Source organism: Macrobrachium rosenbergii, chromosome 9 (assembly GCF_040412425.1).
Source record: "Macrobrachium rosenbergii isolate ZJJX-2024 chromosome 9, ASM4041242v1, whole genome shotgun sequence".
Classification (NCBI taxonomy): Eukaryota; Metazoa; Arthropoda; class Malacostraca; order Decapoda; family Palaemonidae; genus Macrobrachium; species Macrobrachium rosenbergii.
This window is the reverse complement of record NC_089749.1, coordinates 22,623,684-22,640,547: the sequence shown is the minus strand read 5'-3', so window position 1 is coordinate 22,640,547 and position 16,864 is coordinate 22,623,684. Positions and strand designations below refer to the sequence as shown.

The 16,864-nt window shown below is 37.2% G+C and overlaps 2 long non-coding RNA genes across 2 annotated transcripts; both read right to left on the bottom strand.

Moving 5' to 3' along the window:
• Positions 1-205: 205 nt before the first annotated feature.
• LOC136841589 (uncharacterized) lies at positions 206-1,452 on the bottom strand. Its single transcript, XR_010854023.1, has 2 exons — positions 1,259-1,452; positions 206-928 (listed from the first exon to the last, which is right to left on the bottom strand). It is a non-coding gene; the product is annotated as an uncharacterized lncRNA (long non-coding RNA).
• A 6,407-nt stretch (positions 1,453-7,859) lies between these two features.
• Positions 7,860-16,048, bottom strand: LOC136841587 (uncharacterized). Its single transcript, XR_010854019.1, has 4 exons — positions 15,898-16,048; positions 13,817-13,859; positions 12,866-13,123; positions 7,860-8,450 (listed from the first exon to the last, which is right to left on the bottom strand). It is a non-coding gene; the product is annotated as an uncharacterized lncRNA (long non-coding RNA).
• Positions 16,049-16,864: the final 816 nt, after the last annotated feature.

Here is a 16,864-nt window from a genome sequence, read left to right as displayed (position 1 = left end):
ATTGAGTAGGAGCGATAGAAGAAGACTGATAAATGAATATGAAACATTTTATTATTATTATTATTATTATTATTATTATTATTATTATTATTATTATTATTTAATAATTATTATTATTATAGAGAATTACAACGAGGTCATCTCGTTATTTAAGTTGAAAGATAACTTGCAAATAAAGCAGGAAAATCACTACAATAAAAAAGTCTAATGATTAAACTACGGTCTTTATTCACAGTCCTCATCAAAACCTTTTAAAGATGAATACATTACAATAAATGTCATGGACAACGCTGCATAATACAGATACCCTTAGTGCATCAGCACAAAAATAGACTCAAAACATCTAAAAATAACAGGGTTCATAAATTTTTGATCATTTTAAATGTACACAAAGTAAAATCAAAGAAAAACATAGAGGGTTTGTAAAAATACCCAATACTGCTAATGACATGCTCATGTCTGGCACAGTGTTATAGGTAAGAAGACATACCAAGCAACTACACAAATACTGAGCCTCCAAATCTCACAACTCGAATAAAATTAGTATAGTCACTTAAAGTAGATATTCCATGAAGCACCGGAAAATTAAGTTTTCCTGGCCATACCACATGTACACTAACACAATACTAAACAAAAAGTTATACCAATAACGCAAGTAAAATATTACAAAACACAAACAAACTTGCTCCCATGAAACAGAGTTTACGACAAATCTATCAGCCAATAAGAACTGACAAACGAAAAGCGGGTGGCCTAAGAGCAAAAAAGTCACCTACCGCAACGCCTGTGTTCGGTTACAGTAGTTGTCACAAATGGCTGCACCGAAAAAGTCGGCTCGTGCTAGGACGATCATCATCACAGTCATTCCCCAAATTATCAAGTAACACACAAGTGTCACATAGCAGGTTACCATTTCGATCTCGATTTTCTGTGGGTATAAGGACATAGTGATTCATGCCTTCATCCAGTACAGTATAAGGCCTCGGATCTTACCTAGATGGTGACCACCCCCTAAGGGTTTTAACCAAGTATGTATCCACCTTTGCGGCGTGTTTAGTACAAGCCCGTTGGGGATTACCGTAAAAACATAAACAAAAGACTGTAAATATAGTAAAGTTAATGACCCCCAAGAAATACTAGTCGTAGATAACGACACCCGGACTTTGTTGGGGTCACTATCTAGGAAAGATCCAAGGCGTTGTGTCAAGAGCAGTAAGACCAACAACACGGCCTTAAAGAGAAGCAAAGTTCGACTCACCCGACAGGCCGGACATTTTCCAGTAGGAAGATCCGCCCTTGGTTCTGGGACCACATCGGGGAGGTCTGTGTCGGCGGGAATGGCTGTGGAAGGAAGACCATTCGCTTTTGGATGCGAAGGTGGAGAAGTGATCTGAAACTGTGGTGGTGGATTGTCTGGCCAGTCTTCATAGGAAGCGTGGACGTCTCCCCCTCCTGAAAAAACTAATGTATATATATATATATATATATATATATATATATATATATATAATATATATATATATATATATATATATATATATATGCTCTCCTCTACTATCTATATATATATATGTATATATATAATTAATATGGAAGGAACAAGGATTGAATGGAGTAGAAAAATGTGAAGTATCTTGGTTCGACAGTAGCTGGTGATGGGAATTTGGATAGAGAAACGACACAGAGTTCACTCTGGATGGAAAAATTGAAGAAAGAGGTCAGGTGTTTTGTGTGACCGCAGAATCAACAGAAAGGTAAAAGGAAAGGTGTATAAAACAATAATGAGACCAGCATTAATACAAGGAGCTCAAACACGGTTGGTAAAGAGAGCATAAGAGAAGAAATTAGATGCGATAGAGATGAAAATGCTTAGATGGATGTGTGGTGACAAAATGACCAGGCTTTTTCAAGTTCTTACGAGAATCAGGGAACTACTAAAGTCATACAAAATTTCAAAGAAGGCCCAGTGGAAGAAGACTGTACAAATTTGAAGACCTGGTAAATAGGAAAAGGGATCAGGCATGTGGGAGGAGGTTGATGCAGATGGAGGTACCGGGAAAGGAGAGCAAGCGGGAAGACCAACACTTGAATGGTGGATGGATGTTGTTCAAGAGGATCTGCAGGACAAACGGATTCGGGGCGATCTTATGACCGAGGAATGGGAGATTCTGTCAGTTTTTGCCCCACATAGTGATTAGAGTGGGAAAGATGATGAAGAATATGGTAATGCTATCAGTCCTATCATATATATATATATATATATAGCCATATAATATATTATGCCATATATATATATATATGGGATGCGGACGACATATATATATACACACACCATTAGTGGATATACTCCATATATATGATATCTTTTATAGTTTTTATATATATATATATATATATATATAATTTCTCCTTGACAGAAACAGGGAAATTAAATTCACAGTATGGTACTAGTGATGGTAGTAGAACGATGACGTCCATTACCTCATAACAACATTATATTTCAAAGGAAACAAACAAAATGCAAATGCAATTAGATACAAATACTCAGTATTCTTTTTGTATATCAAAAAAAGTAAACTATAGTCTTAACCAACCTTGACTGTTTATGTACTCTCTCTTTCAGCTTATTTCCATTTTTTCCACATGATGATGGTATCCTGTGTAATGGACTGATAAAACTGATGGCTGAGTGGATGAACTGTCATTAAGACACTCAGAACGACAAATGTCCGAACTCGCCAAGCCAAAAAATGCAGTCGATAATATTAGCCCTTTCAGAGCAAACACACGAGGACTAGGTCATGTCAATAAATGAGAAACCAACATAAAACTCCAGTAATAAGCATAACAACTAGTAATAACTTCAGGGTACTAAGTAATTCACGGAAAATAATGCCCCTCAGTGCACCCAAATGGTGCACTATTGGACTCTCTTAAAAGAGATATACAGCGTCCAAGACTGTCCCCTATATACAAACCTCTAAACAAAATAATACTTTAAACCTCCAAAAATAAAATTTTTCCATTTGACTTACCACCAAAAATAAAAATTTTACAAATTTCAAATCTTACTGTTCCCAAACCTCTTTCAATGCTGAATGTGGTAAGTATGGTCCACCTGAAAAAACTCTGCATTCTTTTCTGTTCTATTTCATATTCTAAATGACAACATGCCACACAGTTAGAAGTCACTCAGAACCTTAAATGTGGTCCTTCTGACATCTTTGGACAGTAAATCCTGAAATCAATAATTGTGTTATTACAGTTTATATATATATATATATATGTTACATATACGAATATATATATATATATATATATATATATATATATATATATATATATATATATATATTCAGTTTGGTCAAAAGAAAATTAAAATTGGTTTTACAAAATAGCACAGATCGTAAGTACGAAAAATATCATGGCTACAGGGGGTTGGATGTTCCTAAGAAACTTTGATATAAGATAAACTCTTACTTTCAACGTCATTTAAGCTGCATGAACAGATGCCATTTACTGCCAGTTGATCAGACATTTTTCGATGGCAAAATCTTATTTAACCACAGAAAATGAGCTGCATTGTTCATGGATTTAGGCCTATGATTGATATGTAGTAAATTTATGAAGCTCAAGTACCGGTCATTCGCACGAAAATTGGAGCACAGTGTTATGTAACTTCATCGTCAGTTCACTTCAAAAGAAATGTAATTCCTCATTACCATTTACAACGTTATTATTATTATTATTATTGGTAACGGTTAAGCCGCAGCCTTTGGTGGAAAAACAGAACGCTAAAAGCCTAAAGGCAAACAAGAGGAAAATGAGAATAAAGAATAGCTGATGAAAAAATAAACAGGGGCAAATAACACGTCTTTTGTAGCGTGCTCTCAAATTTCACCTGCAGGGTTTTTCATCCCCACCTTGCTGTCCAGCTCCTTTGATTTACTTTTTCTGCTCTCGGTTGGATAAAGCGTCCATAGATCCATGCCTTTATTCGCTTTCTCACTTACCACACAAGCCAATGCGTAAGAGAGAGAGAGAGAGAGAGAGAGCAAGGTACGTGTGAGCTTCAAGGGAACATCAGCGTTGGAGATGACTAGACCTATGGGAATCCGGGTCAATAAGACTCGTGACACTTTAAAAAGTATATTGTCTAAAACAGCTTCGCTCTCTAGATATGGAAAATGCAAATTAGATTACAGCCGGCCGTCTCGGTCTCTTCACATTAAATAAACACAGACAGTGCATAGAATTGTTACGAGCTGCACCAAAAGCATGAGCCATGCAGTGTTGGCATAAAGCAAGGGTAATCTACGAGCATAAAGCTTTATAACTTCGTTTTCTAGAAGTTATCGATACAAGCAGATACACTTCGGAGAGCGGGGGGGGTGGTTAATATATCCGAAAGGCTTTTCGTAGGCCTATAACATCTGCACTTTCCATGCAACTGTGCATCCCTGCTTCACAACCAAACTTAGGCTTTGCAGTTTGTCACTGAAATCGCCGTATTCCAACTGATGCAGTTTATTTCATGAGAATGATAAAAAGTGAATGATTACCAAATTCGTACACATAGCCTACAACATGAGACCACGGGAATGATTTTGTAACAAGCTCCCAGCCTTAGTATTCAAATAACAAAACAAATATGAACAAAGCAATATTATCGGATGACATTCGTTCACTCTACTCCCTCCTACAGAATGTATCTTATCTTAAAATAACATAAACGATCTCTTAAAATATAGACCCAAATAGTTCCAAACATGGTGGAAGCTAATCGTCAGTAGTTGTCTCACAATAGGATATGGGTAACTTATAAATAATTATGTCTATACTTACCGCAAAATGGATTTATATGGCCAAAAGTTTGTGCTTGTATAGATGGAACACGAATACCGAACACTTGGTCTATTCCAGAGGGCTTGGCCCAAAAACTCTAGGCGTCTGGGTGTTCGCTACGGTATACGTATGACTAACAGAACGTCAGGCAGGGTACTACCGAATTACCTGGGAAATGATAGTTCTTATAAGAAAGATAAGACGTTGTTCGTATAGTTGTAAGTCGACTTTAATTTAATTTGTTGTTGCTTTTAAGAAAATTTTATCGTCCTGGTGAAGAGTAAATCCATAGAGCCAAACAGATGATGGTTTATAAAGGACTGGACATTCAAAGCATAGTTAGAGCAGCAGTAACGCTGAAAGGAATTGAAGTTAGAGGCGGAGATTACTTTTGGATGAAGAATCCAGAGATGCACGAACGCAGACAGAAAGAACAAACTTCCAACGCAATGCACTATATTTATATTAATTTTGGATGAAGAATCCAGAGATTCACGAACGCAGACAGAAAGAACAAACTTCAACACAATGCACTTTATATATATATATATATATATATATATATATATATATATATATATATATATATATATATATATATATATATATACATACATATATATATATATATATATATATATATATATATATATATATATATATATATATATAATTTTATAGTCATTAACTTACCTATGCTATTTAAAACTTTATTAAAGAAAGTAAAAGCTATTCCTTTTGCAAAGCACTATGCTAATATTCTAGACATAATGATCTCTCTCTCTCCAGTCACTTTGCTTTGTCTGATTAGTGAAGAAACTGATTCCAGGCTCAGAGTTCAGCACAGAAAATATGACCAAATTAACTGATGCAAAGTAAAATATGATACGTATCAAGTACGGTGCTACAAGTTTTAGTATAGACCTATATTGCTTTATATCTGAGATAAGGTTGCTAATCTGATCATATTACAGATTTAGAAGGAAATCATCAGCATCAGATAGAAAGTTGGGAACGTGTTCAGATACTATTAAAATACCGAGTAATCGCCTGAAAGAGGTTTGTAAGCAACTGTTCAGACTAAAATCTTGCTGCAGTTAAATGGGACTACGTGGATAGCCTACATGGAATGAACTAGCTTTCTCCAGTGGATGCTTGTAATATAATATTTTGTCTTCAGTGACGTGCTTCCTCTAACATGAATAGCTTCAGAGGAAAATACAACACCAATTTCTCTTCCTAAAAGCTTAATCAAGACTGCACCCCACGTTCGCAAAACTTCCCGCAACTTCACTTGTGCCATGCATATAGTGGCGTCTGCATTAACTGGCTGCCGTGAGCAATTTTGACCCCGCAGCCTCACTATTGCCATGCATATAATGGTGTCTGCATTAACTGACTGCCATGCGCATTTCGACATCGTTAGTACTAACGTGCACGGTGCACCATCTTTGAAGCACACGGCACCCTTGTACCTATTTTGTGCATGATTACTTTCAGTTGAATCAATTTTAAATAGTCTTATGAAATCGTGATTTGTCAGTGGATTCCTTTTTCTTGATGTAGACTTCTGTAATATATGTCTGAGCTTACACTTATTATATACATCTCTGTATATTTATTTTTCTTACAAATATTCTGCAGCATACAATGCACAAAAGTTGCATAAACTGAACAGACCTATTTGAGTGTTTTTTTTTTTAAAGTTACTGCTTCCTTTATTAAGACGATACCGAGTCAGAGCTTCAAAACATTCATTGCTTCCGTTTTTTTTATGAATAGACCCATGCGTTGTATATATTCATACCTCATATTAGAATTTAATGTTTTGCATAATTTCTAATATATTTAAAAGGGACGTATTACTGTTTCTAACGTATCGATCTTTTTTGTATTCTATCTCACACATTGTCATGCATTCACTGTCCATAAATAAATTCTCAGTGTCAAAAGCTTATATTATTGCTCTTGGCACGTAGACCTTTTTAACCTTTTTTCCATCATAACTTTTGGTTTCATTAGTTTGCATTCTAGTATGTTATAATGGTCGCACTATTTCAGCATAAATGAAGAGCATTTCAAGATGAGTAAATACGTCTGCAGAAACTAGACGGATCATAGACCCTTGCTTGATTTTTTCTAATAGTTATGTACTCCATCAGCCTGACATTGAAATGCATTTGAGTAGGAGATAGGAGGATGATAAAAACAAATGGAAAACTGAGATGAAAGCTTGCAGTTACCGGGGTTCTCTAGAGCAGCAGTTTAACACGACCACCACTTAATTTGCACACATCCACTATGCCTGTCACTTATGGTGAATTTCGAGAATGAGCGGATGAGAGGCTAAGACAGTGAATGTGAATTATTCAGTACTACAGGGTGCCCCCACAAAAAACCGGGAAATTTTAGATTTATATTACGAATTTTATACACTGTTGCCTGGCTCAGAGCCAAATTGTACTCCTTACTTCATTGAACCTAACGAATGCCCTCAACAAGTCCAGATCTCAGCGTAATGGGTTTTACCACGTGGGGTTACTGTTACATTAACTTCAGTCACAGAGGAGAGGTCACAGAATTACAACCCTCAAAAACTCTGTTGATGGAAGCTCGGAACAATATCCCACTTGAAGTCATCCAAAGGGCGACTGGAAGTTGGCCTGACCGTCTACGTCGTTGCGCAGCTGCCCACATTTGTGTTTTTGTTCTGCTTTAACAATGTTTCTGTTAACAACAACTGTTTTCTGTTTCCAACAATTAAATAAACTGTAAAAAAATAATTCTTGGTTTTTCGTTGGGCACCCTGTAGTACTGTATTTGCCTTTGTATCTTCAATAGCAATATAACACCATCTGTCATTTATGGACTCGTATGGTCCGCTCAGAGGGTTTTTTTTTTTATTACATGAAGAGTGAAGCTGAAGGGCACTGAGAAGTTGAAGTTGGAAAGTTGAAGTGGGAAAGAGAAACAAGTAAATAACATAGGAATCTCATGAGAATAAAAATGTCGTCTATTAAACATTGGTCTTTATTCACACTCCTTTTTCAAACCGTGGAATAAACCTTTAAAAAATAAATCTAGCCCAGTAACATGTCATGGACACTATTCCACCATATGATTTCAGGTACGCCATAGTACTACAGGTACAAAAATAGATTTCAAGACATCTAAAAATTAAAAAAGAAAAAAAGTTCATGCACTTCTGATAATCTTATCGATGGGCCTTAGGAATAATCAAATTGAAATAAATAAAAAAAAATAATCTAGACAAGTACCACCTTTAGGTTGGTACAAAATACCGGTTCCTGATGATATCACACCGCTCGATGAAACTTGCACCATTAAACAGTTACAAAAAAATCCGTCAGCCAAGTATTTAAGAAAGACAAAGCAAATAAACAAATAAATAAATTGCCACACAGCAAATAAAATGATTAGTTATACATCCTGAAATCGTGCTCAAATTCATAATGGCAGTAGTTACACACTAGCGTCCTTCTGCAGCAGAGGAAGGCTGCTATCCCGGGAAGGATCAGGCAAGGGAGCAGCAGGATGCACAGGAGCCAGGTCAACCAAGTAGGCCTACATTTGATCTGGCCTTTCTGTGGGTATAAAAAGACACACATTATTATATTATTATTATTATTATATATTATTATTATTATTATTAGCCAGGAGATGAACCTTATTCATATGGAAAAAAATAAGTATATCTTGGTTTAACCAGACCACTGAGCTGATAAACAGCTCTCCTAGAGAGGGGTGGCCAGAAGGATTAGATTTATTTTACGTGGCTAAGAACCAACTGGTTACCTAGCAACGGGACCTACAGCTTATTGTGGAATCCGAACCACATTATAACGAGAATGAATTTCTACCACCAGAAATAAATCTCTCTTATTCTTCATTGGCCGGTCGGAGAATCGAACGCGGGCCCAGCAGAGTGCTAGCCGAGAACGATACCAACCTATCCAATGAGGAACTATTCATATGGAACATGCCCACAGAGGCTATTGACTTGAGATTCAAGTTTCCAAAGAATATGGTGTTCATGAGGAAGTACTATAAAGAGTTAAAGGGAAACAGAAAGAAGACCCTTCACTATTATAAAAGAAAAAATAAATTAATAAATTAATAAATTAATAAATATATAAAAATGTATTAGAATGCAAGGAGAATAGTATTAGGATAGTAATGCAATGCATCTTCGTTTGAACTTTTGAAGTTAAAATTGCACGACGTCCTCAAAGCAACTGTTCCCCAGTCCAACGGAGTGAGGAATAAAGAACCTCTGGAACTGAGGAGTTCGACGGCGAGGCGCATTTACTGCACACTGGTGCTGCTGTGCAGCAAATCTGGTTGCTCTCGGCAGGACAATGGGATCAGGGATTGTCAATGTGAAAGATCTCTGTTGAAATACAATTTATGAAAAACTGCATCTTAGCATCATACGTAACTTTCTTAAATCCAGTCAAATTAACCTGTTTCCTCCCTGTCCTCGTAACCCTGATTTTGCTAAGTGTGGTTTTCAGTTTTCCGTTCTCATCTTATCTTATAACTGTTTGAGAGCTTCCAGTAGTGCAACGATGCAATGCATTAACACCCTAAAACAATTCTCCTTGCATTTCAATAACTTACAATTTTATCTATGTACTTGATAATCTGTTAATTTATCTTTATCTCTTAAAAATAACTGATCTTCTTTTTCTGCATTTTCTGTTATCTTCTGTTATTTCTTTAAAATGAACACCATATTCTTTGGAAGCTTGAATTTCAAGCTAATGGTCCATGTGAGCTTGTTCCTTAAGAATAGGGTACGTCTTCTAAATAATATAATAATAATAGGAAACAGAAACCTACCACCACGAACCACTCTATCTAATAGAGATAAATCTCTGACAGAAGCAGACATCCACACCGGAGAGCAGTATTCTAGTAAAGGAAGCACAAATGACCTAAAACAGTTTGCACTGATTTTATCGGTTATACATATATGAAGCCTTTCGTACAATACCTAACTTTCGTGCGGCATCTGCTGACACTTTCATTAGATGTTTCTCAAAATTAAGATGTGAGTCAAAAGTTAAACCTAGAATAGTTAAAGCTTCAGACTCATTCAGCAAAGTCCCATCCACCTGGAAGGGAGGATGAGGTGGAAAATCTGTAAGAGATCTGCTAACCTACAGTGTTTTCGTTTTACTGGCGTTCAGCCTCATAACCCACCGATTACACCATTCACTAATCTGCTCCATGTCACGACTGGAACTATGGGCAGCTTCATTTCTCATAAGTGGAAACTTTCCTCTACCCACAAGTGTTGCATCGTCGGCATACGGAACAAACTTGTTTTCCAGGCCAACAAACATATCACTTGTATACACTAACAATAACAGTGGACCAAGAACACTACCATGTGGAACTCCAGACACAACAGGTCTTGGTTCACTAAAGCTCCCATCAACAGCAACTCACTGCTACCTACCTGTAAGGAAATCTTGAAGTACTGTAATCCTAAAACATATCCACCCAGTCCAAGGTTCTGAAGTTTATAAATAAGTGCCTCATGATTTACTAAATTGAAAGCAGCACTATAATCTAATTCAATTACTACACTCAAAACCCCTATCAAGGTTCCCTTGCAAATGGTATGTCAAATCTAAAAGAGCATCGCAGGTACCTAACTGCTTCCTATATGCATTCTGACTATCAGCAAACAATCCTTTAGATTCCACATACGTACATAGTGGCTTAAAAATAAGTTTTTCCGTAACTTTGGAGAGCACATGGAGAACAGAAATTGGCCTGTAGTTACTGTTGTCCGCAGATATGCCATTCTTTGAAACAGGCACTGTATTGCTAAGCTTGTGCTCATCCGCAGATAATACGTCGACATAAAAACCTATAGAATCTACTAATTTTGAGAGACAAAACACTAGAAACCTTTTTAAAAAAACAAAGGGAAGAAACCATCAGGATCTTTTCCATCCCAGCTGTCAAGATTAACAAAAATTTTCTTAACATACCTAGAGCGAAGTGCAGATTTTATAAGAATAGGTTCAGAATGACAAGTATCAGGGAGAGGGACATCCTAAGCTGATTGCTTAGCTTCAAAAGCTCGATGAAGCAGTTCAGCTTTTTCCTTATGGCCAGTAACCAATATACCATCATCTGTTAGTAGTGGAGGAATTCAAGAAGAGCTTGACCCAAAGATAGACGATGTCAATTTGGTCCACCACGTATGAGGCTGAGTAATTCCTTAAAGTTTCTTCTTTAAGGAATCACTGTAATTTCTCTCAGCCGTATGATAAATTCTATTTGAAGCACGGCGAGACTCAACATGTGAACGATTTCTACTCCATATGTTGGATTTGGTCTGTTTGTCATGCTAAGCTCGTCTACATGATCATCAAACTATGGCTGGTCATTTGGCCTGGATTTAATTTTTCTAGTGACATACCTTGATAAAATAGCCATCTGCATTTCATTTGACTTCTTCTCGGGATATGGGTCTGATGCAGCATCTGAAATATTAAGAGCCTAACATGCTTCAGTAATGCGATCCCAATTGGCTCTAGACTTCAGCCAGACCGTTTTTCCAGTGGTAGAATTAGGAATATACTAATTGACAGATATGTCCATCTCAAAGGCTCAGTGACTGGAAGTGCCTATATACTTGCAGACCTTGGACTTGACAACAGCTGGAACATCTGTGAATATCACGTCTAATCTATTACCATAAATACTCGTATGCGTATGAGTTCCTCAGTTAGCTGGACAAACTCGGAGGATACACAGAACTCAAGAGCAGACCGGCCATGTTGATCTGTGGAATCTGAATTAAGCCACTCGCTGTGTTTTGCATTGCAGTCTCCAAAAATAACAAATGAAGCTTTTGAATCCTGTGATTGAGCCATACTAATCCTCTCCAGGAGGCAGTCGTATATAAAATCGTCGATATCTGGATTGCGGTAAACAGCAAATACGTATACGTTGTAGAACTTATGAAAAATCTTAAAACAAAGAATTTCATGGCAACTACACTCTAGTTTTTCTGACGATATATAAGTCGTCCGGACTTAGTATATGCAGCCATACCTTGCTCATGTGGGATATTACGATGATATAAAATCAGGGCCAAATACTTACAAGTGTCTCAGATAAAAACATCAAATCGAAGTTATGAGCACAACCCTGGAGATCAACAAAACTGATCGGGGCGAATATCTGAGTAACGTACTCTGTAGTTTTTCTTACGGTAATGAGTGGCAGGCCCAGGGTTCAGCTCAATGTCACTCGAAAGCATTAAAATTAACAACATAAAATCAATAGCAAAACTAATAACAACAGCAACGTAATAAAAATCAACAGAACTATAAACAACAATAATTCAATCAACACAACAGTATTACATTATTTACAAAAATTACATTGAAAGTACAAATAAACCTAATCACATGTCATTGAAAAAATGCCGGAAGCAACTGGTCGATAAGGTGGGAGCCGGCACACCTTATAAGGCATATAAGAAACCTGCCAGGTTTGCCACAATTATAAAGAGCTCAGAAGGAGAAGATCAGGTAAGGAAGGCACTTTCCTGATAATCCACCATGCAACTTTTGCTCTCTCATCAACCTGCCCTACACAGGGCCGTGGAAGGCCACAGTACAATGGCTATGGCACAGTCCAAGATTAAAGGACAAGGTTTGTATTCAGCGTAACCTTCTCTTAGAAGGGTTACCTACCAAGACTGAAGGGTCCCTTCCACCCACTGGTTTGATTTCGGAGTGTCCTTCTCCTAGAAGAGTTCCCTGCCAAGGCTAAAGAGTCTCTTCTACCATAACTCATACAGGCAGGGACGCCACCCCCTGAAAGATTCCTGCACCAGATCTGAATATGACCTTGTTCTTTAAAGATATTGATATATTGGCTACTAGTCAGAATCTGAAGCACGTTGTGCCCACACCATGACCATTAAGACAAATAACATAGCCTATGAGAAGGAGAAGCTTCTACTCACCCGACAAACTGGGCAGACTCCTTGAGGAAGAGTCACCATTGTTTCTGTGGCCATATCAGGGATCTCTTGATCGACAGAGACTGCTACGGTTGTCGAGGGTCTCTCCAGGGATGGAATAGAGGCTATTGCTGCAGGAAGAGGACTGTCAGCTCCTGGCAATGTTGGATAAGGAGGTGGAGAGGTGGAGGAGGAGGAGGAAGTCTTATACTCTGTTGGAGGATCGTCAGGGAAGTCAGCAGTGTTAATGGCATATCCATCCTGAAAGAATGATATATATATATATATATATATATATATATATATATATATATATACACAGTATAATTATATATACATACTGTATGTATGTGTGAAATATTTTGTTAAAACAGAATTCCATCTGTTAAAAGGACCCATAAAAACACTTAAAAAAGGTAGAAAGTTAATGCTATATATTTGGGAGACAACTCTCTCCCTCAACAATTGTCTCCAGAAATATAAGCATTAACTTTCTACTACTAACATTTTGAAACTCCCTCTTAATATATATATATAATTATATATGTATTCGTAAATCCATCCTGGAAAGAATGATATATATATATATATATATATATATATATATATATATATATATATATATATATATATATATATATATATATATCTGGACCTGATCTTATCCCTCTATTTTAATAATTTCATTTTTTCCTTACGCGCTATTGCTATCTTGTTGAATGGATTGACAAAATGGATGTCTGAGAATGGATGAAGATGACGGACAGACAGACAGACACTCTGGGAAAGAGCGAAAAATCCGTGGATTTGCCTAGCCAAATGCTACAGTCCTTGGCCCTTACGTACAAATAAATGTTAAAAATGCAGTAGTATTAAATACGAAATAACAAAAATAATAAAGTGATACGGTTTGGAACGGCAATAACGAATTTGTGGGATTCAAAAGTCACTCACCTCAATTGGTAATTGTCCTTTTGACATCTTTGGTGGGTAAATCCTGAAAGAGAAATTGTTCCGGTTAAGTTTCACGTCACAGTATAAAAGAACACACGTGTATATGATTGTATGCCAATAATCCTAACGTTTTGCTCTAAATGAAGATAAAACTACTGTATATTAACCACATGGCACTACTTACAAGCAATATAATAGTATTGCTAAAAGCGCCGGATATTCTATTTAAACCTTATAGAAGATGAATACATTCACGTAAGGGATTAAATGGGCATCATTAGAGCTTCACATACAGATGCAATTTACAGAAATACTATTTGATCCGATTAATTTTCGATGGCAAAATCTTATCCAACAGAAAATCATCCACAGCATTCATGCGCTCTGGATCAAAGATGCAGAAGGCCTAAGCCAGTCATGAAGCTCAATTACTTGTCATCCATACGGAAAATGGAGCACACTGATATAATTCATCGTCAATAAATTTCATATTAAATTTAATCCTCAGTATTATTAGTTCCAGTATTATTGCTACTGTAAGGCCAAGGGCCCCCAGAGGAAAGCAGCCCAGTGCGGAACAGGATCCTGGTGCGGAAGAAGAAACTGAGAAGTAAAGAACAAACCACCAGCGAGAAATAAAAATAAAAAATAAAATAAAATAAGTAACAGAGGAAAAATACTCGTAGTACGTTTTTGTGCCGGACTCGCAAATCTCCGCTGCACTGATTTTAACCTTATAATTTTCATCCAGTCTCTTCCCACCTCGCTCTCCAACTCCTTTAACTTACCTCTATCGTCTCAGTTCGATGAAGATTCCTGGGGGCCATATATACTAGACCTCCACTGCCTTTTACTCCTTACCACAATAGCTAGTCTGTAAAACTGAGAGAGAGAGAGAGAGAGAGTATTAACCCGATAGGTATCCACCTACACATCACCTCCGAGGTGCTAGTACTAAACATGGAGGAAGCTCCATGGGACGCCGTGTTTATAGCCCCTCGGGAATCAAAGATATCGTTTATTAATATATGGAAATGGGTTTATATACATTGATCCCCGAGGAGCTAGTACTAAAAACAGCGTCCCACTGAGCTTCCGCCATGTTTAGTACTAGCACCTCGGAGCTGACGCGTAGATTTATACACACACACACACACACACACACAGAGAGAGAGAGAGAGAGAGAGAGAGAGAGAGAGAGAGAGAGAGAGAGAGAGAGAGAGAGACTGTCAAACTATATTTTTATACCCTTACATAAAAAAACTGAACAATTATTGGTAGTTACGAAACTATATCGCACAGGATCGTGTTGAGAGAGAGAGAGAGAGAGAGAGAGAGAGAGAGAGAGAGAATCAGGCGTGCATCTGTAACTGGCCTTGGGCACATACTATGCTCTGGAAATTCCTAGACCTATGGGAATCCGTATGCCTTATAGTGGCCTCAGACGCTATTTCACAAAATGTAAAAACTTATCTGGTTTGATAAACTTTTTCTTTTTTAACCCGTTATAAGCCATCAGTTTCAGCTTAGTATTAAAGAATACAGCGTGATTACTGACGCCAGTCTTGGTCTCTTCACCTGCGATAACCAAGGACACTGCAGCTTCACTTCAGCTCTTCCTCTGTTCTCACAGAGTTGTTACGGGCTCAACCAAGGGCCTGTACCCATACTGACATAAGGCTAGCTGCATCTACATACATAAAATTATCACACACCGGCCAAGGAAACTTATACGTCACTCTGGATAAAAGAGGAGGGTTTTGTAAGGTATCTGAATAAAAAGAGCACGATTAATCAAAACTAACCCTTAGGCCTATAGGCCTCTACGGTCTACTTGCAATCACCCTGTTCCAACTGTTGCAGTTATGAAAATACAAATAATAAATGCCGTTCTTAGTATCTAAATACTCAGAAATGAATAATGGAGGGACAATGATATTAATATATGTGTGACAAAGCACTGCTATCACATACCATTCCTTCAATCTACTCCCTCCTACCAAACATGGTAGAAGCTTTTCACAGTGGTCTGTCTCACGAACGGGTATGGGTAACTTGTAAATAAGTATGTGTATACTTACCGCCAAAACAGATTTATATGGGCAAAAGTTGGTACACTTGCTGTATATAAAATGGAAAACGAATTAAGAATAACGAACCAGTTTCAAATGCTTCGTGGACAGGGAAAGCTGCACCGCGTACACTCCACTTCTTTCCCGGTGAGTCTGCCAAGTCAAGAGTCGAAGCACTGGAATATATATATCTCTCAAAGCTCGAAAAAGACCAACGTCCGTTTAGTTGGCAGTCGACTTGAATTTCGTTAGTTCCTGCTTTTTATAAAATTTTAAAATTCCAGATGAATAAAATTATAGAACTATATATTAATTAAGGTTTTAAGGTACAGTACTAGACATTCAGAGCATAGTCAGTGAGGTCTCAGCGTTGTTAAATGAAGCTGAAGCTTGGAGAAAAACTTTCTTTCGGATGAAAAATCGTAAGGCATTCACATACAAAAACAGAAAATAAGGAATTTCCAACAAAATTACTAAATCTGAGTTTTTGCAACGTATTAATTCAATTTTATGATTAAATGTCGTATCCCGTGGACGTATTATTTTAATAACTCAAATTAATCAATTTTAGTCCTTTTGAAAAGTACTGGGATTATTTTTTCTTTTAGACCAAACGCTGCACATTTCAGAACGCTCTCTCTCTCTCTCTCTCTCTCTCCACAAAATCATTATGCGTTATCTGGCTACCGCACAGCGTTTAACAACAAACACTGATTCAATGTATGGTATTTAACAAACATGGTATAAGCTTCAGTTTTAGGCCTATACTGACAATGTTTAGATCTTAGATAGGGTTTGATAGCAGAAACTTTAATCAAATCACAAAGGTTTATCGAGATACATGATCCTGATATGCTTAAAGAGGAATGGTTATCATCATCGCTTCCGACCTTTGGAGAGAATGCTACACTAAAATTCTCTTACGTAAGACGGAATTAGACCTACGTAGATACATGGAATAACTGCGATTTTTTCC